The following is a 7741-nucleotide window of genomic DNA, read 5'->3' on the forward strand; positions in this document are numbered from 1 at the left end:
TTCTTCATTGGACACACCCATTTGGTTGCCCACAATCCTTCCACTTCTCAAGGTAGTCACCACATTGACATGCTCTATTGTGTGACCTTCCGATGAGGAATGAGTCTCCACAACACATTGTTGCTTCTGTGGGGCATTCAAAGGAATTTTTCCCTTCTCTCTTGCATTTAAAGTGCTAGCTATTTTCCCTACTTGGGTTTCTAGCTTAGCAATGGATTGAGAGTGAGAATGAAGCAATTGTGTGTTTGCTTCTAAAGTGCCCAAAGCGGTCAAAACTTTCTCTTCAAAAGCAGGACTTCTAACATTTCCTTAGGAATATGATGGTTGATTGGGAAAATGAGAATTTGAAAATTGGTTTCCTTGTGATTGATATGATGATCTAAAACCTTGGGAACCTTGGCTTTGCATTGGAGGTGGAATGTACTTTCCTTGAAAACCGCCTTGGGAAGGGTTTGAGCCCTCCCCTTGGTTTTTCCAAGAGAAATTCGGGTGATTCCTCCAACTAGGATTGTAATGATTTCCATATGGATTGTTCCCTTGATTAGAAAAAACAACATTTGCTTGTTTATGATGCTCATTTTGCACATGTCCATGGGGACAATTGGAAGTAGAATGTAAAATACTTGAACGAGTCATACATGTCTCATTAGATGCATGATGAGAATGGTTAGGAAGGAAGATACTTGATTCGCCGAGTTTTGGTTGATCAAAAATTGATCAAACCTTTAAGATAATGATTTCATTTCGGCGGCAATTTCATTGGAGTGTACGACTTGATGTAGGCCAACACTCTTCCTACCACTAGAATTTTTACCATTCTTTGAAGATAAAGTACGATGCAAAGAATTTTCACTCTTGTTGTCATAAAGATGCCACACGTCATCCTCATGCCTATCAATGTAAGAGCCACCCATGGAAGCATCAACCATGCCTTTGTAATTGTCCGATAAGCTCTCAAAGAAATATTGAACTAATTGCCATTTGGGCATGTCATGATGTGGACACTTCCTAAGCAATTCATTGAAGCGTTCCCATGCCTCATGAAATGTTTCTCCATCCCCATGTGAAAATTCTCGAATTGAGGTTCTCATGGCATTGGTCTTAGAAACCGGATAGTACTTCTTCAAGAACTCTTATTGTATTTCCGTCCAAGAAGTTATTGAAAAAAGGCCTAAGAGTGTTAAACCAATATTTTACCTTGTCTTTAAGGGTGAATGGAAAAATTTTAAGCCTTAAGACCTCTTCCGGCATGTCCGTATATTTTACGATGGAACATACTTCAAGAAACTCATCCAAATGTTTGTAAGGTTCTTCACGTGAAAGTCCATGATAATTAGGAAGCATTTGAATGGTTTGTGTGATGGCCCAAGTTTTTCAACCCGGTGCGTCAATGATGAACCGAAAGATGATCTGATAATGAGTCCGAAATGCGGAAGCAAAAGACAAAAAATGGTCTCTAGAGATACAACATGACTCTAAGACACCATTGTGACCCTCAACAAGGTCACGGGACCCAAAGGAATCAAATGCAGAAACAACATTTCAAAAACGGACAAGAATGCACCTAGGGGAAAAATTGTCATTTCCAGCCTAAAAGTGGGTGCCACCGAGCACACCGTTGGAAAGACAATGAAAAATCAATGAACTTAGACTCAAAAATCGCTTGATTCGGAGTCCAGATGAAGAAGATATGGCTTACGGAAGAAGAAGGGGTAAAACGGTCAAAAAGATGGCAACCAAGAACATCTAACCGGTTAGGAGACCTTCCTAACCGGTTAGGAAGCCAAAAATCATGAGAAACACACTGCCCATGCACATGTAACCAGTTACGAAACCCCTCGTAACCATTTACATGTGAAGGAGGCAGAATGGGCAGCCCAAAAAACTTGGCAGTAGGGGTTTTTCCAAAAAAAATGAAAATTTGAGGGCTAAGATGACATTTTCTGGAAAAACTCAAAGAAGAAACCCCCCTCAAAATTGAGTTTTCTAGATGAAATAGAAGAAAAATCAAAAAATACGCAATGCAAAATGCCCAAAATGCCCTCCCAAGAAAACTGGTCCAGAGGGTCCAAAAAGCTGCTAAATTTAAAAACTGAGAGCTGAACTTCGGATGCGATTTCTGATGCCAAGATGGCATTTTCTGGAAAAACACGAAAAAGAAACCCCCCCTAAAATCATATTTTCTATTTAACCATCTGAATAATGGAGTTTATTTCGCAAATAAAATTTCCAAAATACCCTTAGGTCAGAAAATGCAACAAAAGTGTAAAATGAGTCCGTAGGAGGCACATTTCACCAAAGAGAAAGCTTTGCCCAGAAACGACCATGCACGCAAATGTAACTTACCTAGTAAGATGTGCTACAATGGTCCATGGCCTAAAAATATGGCCGATGCAAAATGTGACCCCCCAACGGCCAAAATGCCAAAAAGGAAGTTTGGAACGAAAACTTGGAATTCAAAACTATGAAATGGTTTCAAAATGTCGCTTGGCCCTTGGCCACACTTCATACATGGTTAATGAATGCTAATGGAAGAATCAAAATGGAATTCCCACACCCAATGCAAACATGGTGAATCAAAAACTCAATATTTTACAATACTTTCATAATATTCCATGAAGTCAAAATTTACATAGGATACAATTTACATGTCATTGGCCTCCGGCCTCATCTCATACATGTCAAATACATCGTAAAGAGTGTACTCATGTACACATGTTGACATATAAGACTACAATTGGCATTCCAAGCCAACTTTCACAAAAATGGAAGTCTCCAAGTCCACAAACCATCCAAGCATAATGAAGACCTCAACTTTGATTCTTGTACCTGAAATATGCCCCAGTATCGTAGGGGTGAGTAACATAAAGCTACACGTAGGAAATAAGCATGCATCGACCTACGTTTTACAAGTTTGCATGATTTAATCATTGTGGTTCATTCCACCTAATGTCTATGTCAAAGGTGAGACTCAAGGAGCATCCTAGCAACCTAAGATCATTTCTAGCATTAATCACCTCATTCATGCAATTTTAGCAACATAGGGTCATGCTTACACAAAGCAACAACATAGGAGCACACTTACACAAAGCAACAACATAGGAGCATTCTAAGAGTCCGCGACTCAACGAAATGTGAAAATGAATCCCATACAAGGATCTAGGCTCAAAACAAGGCATGGAGCAATAACTTTAATTAATTGCACAATGACCCCTCCAAAAAGTGAAAACTGCGAAACTGCCCCAGAATGAAAATATCTTTCAAAAGATATTTTCTTAGATACCCCTGAAATAAAATATCTTCAAAAGATATTTATGAAAAAAACCCCAAGAAAAGAAAAAGTTTCCAAAGAACTTTGCATTTATGCCCCTATGGACACCGGGAGCAACCAGAGTACTTTCTCACGAAAGTAAAGATACGTATCTCATAGAAATCATTGAGAATGAAGATACGCGAAGACAGAAACCAACTCTGAACACAAGAAGTGTGGTTACGCAAACAAAGTGACAAACGAGGAAAAGACGAAATAGGGAAAAAGATAAAATAGGGAAAAGACAAAAAGTGAATAGTGTCGAAAAACGAAAAGTGCAGAATTGACTCGGTCCTCAAAGGAAGTTGTTAATCCACAGAAAAGAGTCTTGGAAATCACTCTAGAGCACTCGAGACGACACTAATCAACAAGAAACCAAACTCAGAAGGGAAAAGACAACGGAAAAAAATTTATCCGAAAAATCCAGGTCATTACAGCCTTCCCACCTTAAAGGGATTTCGTCCCCGAAATCTAGCCCAACGAAACAGAAAATGAAACTAGGATAACTACAGAGTACATCTCCGAGTACCCCACACAACACGCCATACCAGTGACCTCAAAGCTGAAAGGAACACACAAACCAATGTCATTTGCACCCACGTACTCATGACAAGACAACATCTCGAAGGCAAAATGACCACATGGCCACACGACAAGTCAGAACTCACACAGAGAACCCAAGGTCAGACAAGGGAATAGAAGGAAACAACCAAAAGCATTCCTCCTGATGAACCATCAAACTGATCCAAAAATAACCACCAAAAGGACTCCAAGAAACCACATATCGAATCAAGGTACAGAACAAACACAACGTGGCAGTACGAATAGCGACCAGAACTCGCCCACGACGTACTCGAATGTGTGGTAGCAATGACAGTACCTAGTGCCCGCTCACACTTACTCGTCAGTAAGGTAGCATCGACGGCAACTAGTACTCGCCCATAACACACAACTTTGTATGGTAACATGACAGTATAAGGCACTAATTCATAACCTGCCCCCCACTAGGTCTACCCATGAAACCTCTCGATACAAATGATATCAATGTCAAAAATGATCATTACCAAAAACACTACGGAGACCAACATTTTGTGAGAGTTGAGATATGGTCCAAAGATGTCTGGCCAGACCATCCTAGCCAATCCCAAAACTCTGACAACAATGCTATAGGTACCGTTATGTTTAAGGCCCCAAATCCTCAATACAGCAAAACCAACATCTCCAATGTCTCAAAATACCCCTATTAACAACATCAATGCTATAGGTACCATATGGCCTTGGCATGCCTAATGGTACTTGCATGTTATCATGATGCACATTGGGATGGGGGATACCTTGTTAGTCTATGTGACCAAGGTCCTCCACATGGTCCTCATTGTGTCCTTCCATTGATGAAATGGATTGACTAGAACTACCTCTTCCCCTAGGATTTCGAATAATGAATTCAAGATGAAAATTTAAAGGGACAAGAGTGGGTCTCAATGATCTATGACCATGCATGCATAATGTAACACAATAAGCAATAATACAAACACTTCACCTTTATAATAAATCAACAATTAACAAACTTCCTCCACATACAATGTTCTATTCATATGTCTATATATGTTAGAATGAATGGTCATATGCTTATCTCTAGATTTTATGAGTTTGATGCATGTCTATGTGTGTTGGAATTATAAATCTAGTGTTGGTCAATGTGTGGTGTTTAATGGATTACTCTTGTGGTTTATTTGATGGATTATACATATTTCTTGATAGATTGTGATACCTCCTTAGCTTAATTAGTTTAATTTTCATGTCATTAGTATAGTTGTAGTGTAATTGCTTTAATTTCCCAGATAGGTGGATAATTCATTCTTGTTGTTTGATGATCCATGCTTCTGAGTATAAGTAGTATATTTCTCTTGATTCTTGTGTGTGCATTAATTGTGGGATTATGAAAGGGTTAATGGCTTAATTTGATATATTGTGCTATTCACTAGATTGATTAGACAATGTATGCTTACTTGGCCATCCATGTTTAATATTTTAATTAATGGCATACACTTCTTTTATAACATATAATCCCCCTAATATATCAAATATTGAATGTCTAGTAAGGCAAGGCTTAGTGGCGAACTCTATGTCCCAAGAACCCTCTCTCATTCTCTACACCTCATTTGTTTAGTTGTTTTACATTGCATTACTTTAGCTTAAATTGTAGTATAACTCAACCAACAAACTCCTCTTTTAATCATTCGACCTACTAATCTAACATTGATTCCGAAGTACCTTGTTTTTCCCTTGGGATGATCCCTACTCACTCTTGCTACATTAGTAGTAGTTAGTAGTGGTAGTGGCATTTTACAAATTTCAACTTGGCCACATTTTATCACAAACACATCTATTTTGGCATATGCAAGTGACGTTGCCATGTTTTGGCGTCGTTACCGGGGATTAGCATTGTCGTATTTGGAATTAATTATGAATTAGTACTCCTTTGATCTTGTTTTACTCTATTTTACTTTATTTATTTATTGTGTTTGTTCTTGATTGGGTAGGTACTTGGAGCCAAGGAAAGCAAACCAAAGGAACTTCAAAGCAAAGAAGCAAGCTAAGCTAAGCTAAGCAAAGCATAAAAAACAAAAATAAAAAAATTGCAAAGCCAAGCAAAGCAAAAAGTTAAAAATATTTTGAAGTTACTTAAGGACCCTTTGTGAGCTATTCTAACTCCTCTTGCTTAGTTAAATCGTCGGCCCGCGTGGAGGTAATTTATTTTCATTGTTTATCGTTGGCCTGCGTGGAGGTAATTTATTTCTTGCATTTGTTGAAAAATATGGGAGTATGGGATCAATGTATGTGGATGCTTATTTGTAATGACCCGGTCTTTTTCTTCCTTTCCTTTTTCTCAAATTTTTACGGATATTTTTTTTATCGTAGTCTTTTTTTTTCTATGTTCGGTTTTTCATCGCTTGATGTCATCACGAGTGCTCTGGAATGATTTCCGAGACTCTTTTCCTTGGATTGACAACTTCCTTTGAGGATTGTGTCATTTTCACATTTTTTATTTTCCGGACACTATTCACTTTTCGTCTTTTTCTCGTTTATCCTTTTTCCTTGCACAACCTCACTTTTCGTGTTCGGATTTGATTCTGGTTTTGCGTGTATCCATGATATTTAAATTCCATGCCATGTGTATTTTTACTTTTCTTGTAAAGGGTATGAATGCATACTTTAATGTAATTATTCTTAACTTGTGGGGTTTTAGTGTAATTACATAAAGTAATTATTTTTCGTCTTAGGGACCATTTTGAAATTTAATTTAGAAGATATTTTGGAAAAGGACCTTTTGTAATTTTTAGAAAATGTGACAAGTGTCACATTCTCATGGTGCCACTTGTTGGCATTGGGGTGGAGTGACTTGAATGCATCATCTTGTGACATTTGGAGGGTGGAGATTTACCCATTTATTGGCCTAGGATTAGTGCACTTGTTGGCTTAGATGGTTGACAAGTGTAGACTTGAGATTAAGCCTAAGAAGGAGCCATTGATTAGTGACAAGTGTAGGCTCACAATTTAGTCTTGCAAATTATTTTTGGGCCACTTTGGGATTATGGTTTTAAAGAAGGGTTTAGTGTAATTGACCAAACTTGTGTGTGTTGACCATGGTGTAAGATCACATAGTGAGTGGAGGATTTCTATTTCCTCCACTCACACTTCATTTCATTGTCTCATTATCTTCCTCACCAAAAACCCTAGCCACCATTAGAGAAGCTTAGAGCCTTAAGTTTTCACCTTGATTTTTGAGTGCCTTCCATTGATTTCCAAGCTTAACCTTGGGAATACTTTTTGTTACCCTCATCCTTCTCTACATAACCCTTGAAGGGTTTGCCATTTTGTGTTGATTTGCCTTGGATTCTAGAGAGACTCTTCTCTAGTGAGGTGGGGGGTGTTATAGTTTATTTTCTAAGTTATTTTGATTGCTTTTGTAATGGAATACAAGTGATATGCATGTTTTAATGTTAATTTGAGAAATTAATGATTGTTGTAACTTGCATATAATTCACTTTTGACTTGGTATATGGCATGGCCTTCACTTGATCCTTGTTATATAATTAATTGGAGCCATTTGAATTTAATTGTACCTTACTTGTTTTCCATTTTTGACTTGATATATGGCACGGCCATAACTTAGTCCTTGTTATATATTTATTTGGGATCATTTGAATAACTTTTGAAAAATTAGAGATTTAATTAATCTAAATTAATTAAATTCTATATGATGATGTCTTGCTCATTTTGCTCTTTTGATTTGATATATGTAATTAGCATGCTATGTTGTTTAACATATATTAATTTGAGGTTATTTAGGATAGATTTGAAATCTAGAGACTTTCCATGATTGGGTTGAAAATCTCTTAAAATGTAGTATTCTAATTACCTTGTGAG

General features: G+C 37.5%; 1 pseudogene; it reads left to right on the plus strand.

Annotated features, from left to right (window-relative positions):
- Nucleotides 1-987: 987 nt before the first annotated feature.
- Nucleotides 988-1086, plus strand: LOC132283118 (small nucleolar RNA R71; annotated as a pseudogene).
- The last annotated feature ends 6655 nt before the right edge of the window (nt 1087-7741 follow it).

The sequence above is a fragment of the Cornus florida genome, unplaced genomic scaffold (genome assembly GCF_030987335.1).
Source record: "Cornus florida cultivar Cherokee Brave unplaced genomic scaffold, ASM3098733v1 CherokeeBrave_3.0.0_Hap2_Chr01, whole genome shotgun sequence".
NCBI classification, from domain to species: Eukaryota; Viridiplantae; Streptophyta; class Magnoliopsida; order Cornales; family Cornaceae; genus Cornus; species Cornus florida.